We start from the raw sequence: 277 nt of genomic DNA, 5'->3' as shown, positions 1-277 counted from the left end.
TTTTTGGTTACCGCCGGGGGGGGATGTTCCGTCAGAGAAAGAGCGACGGCGCCAGCCCGGCATCGCCGTGCCGGGAGATGAACCCGGCGGACATTTTGTGGCGGAAAGCGTCTGATTTGCCTCCAAAATGGTGGGGGAGACCCCAAAATGGTGGGGGGGTCCCCAAAACAGAAGGGGGGGAGCCCCCAACATGGTTGGGGGAGCCCCAAAATGGTGGCGGGGTCCCCAAAATGGAAGGGGGGGAGCCCCCAAAATGGTGGCGGGGTCTGCAAAATGG

General features: G+C 62.5%; 1 protein-coding gene across 1 annotated transcript in view; it reads right to left on the bottom strand.

Moving 5' to 3' along the window:
- The window catches only part of LOC104074556 (calpain-1 catalytic subunit-like), a gene marked incomplete at its 3' end in the record, with an annotated part of 2,754 nt that overhangs the window by 925 nt on the left and 1,552 nt on the right, over window positions 1-277 (bottom strand).

This window comes from Fulmarus glacialis, unplaced genomic scaffold, assembly GCF_000690835.1.
Source record: "Fulmarus glacialis isolate BGI_N327 unplaced genomic scaffold, ASM69083v1 scaffold17950, whole genome shotgun sequence".
In the NCBI taxonomy this organism is placed as follows: Eukaryota; Metazoa; Chordata; class Aves; order Procellariiformes; family Procellariidae; genus Fulmarus; species Fulmarus glacialis.
The sequence above is the reverse complement of the archived record's forward strand: the minus strand, read 5'-3'. Positions and strand labels throughout refer to the sequence as shown.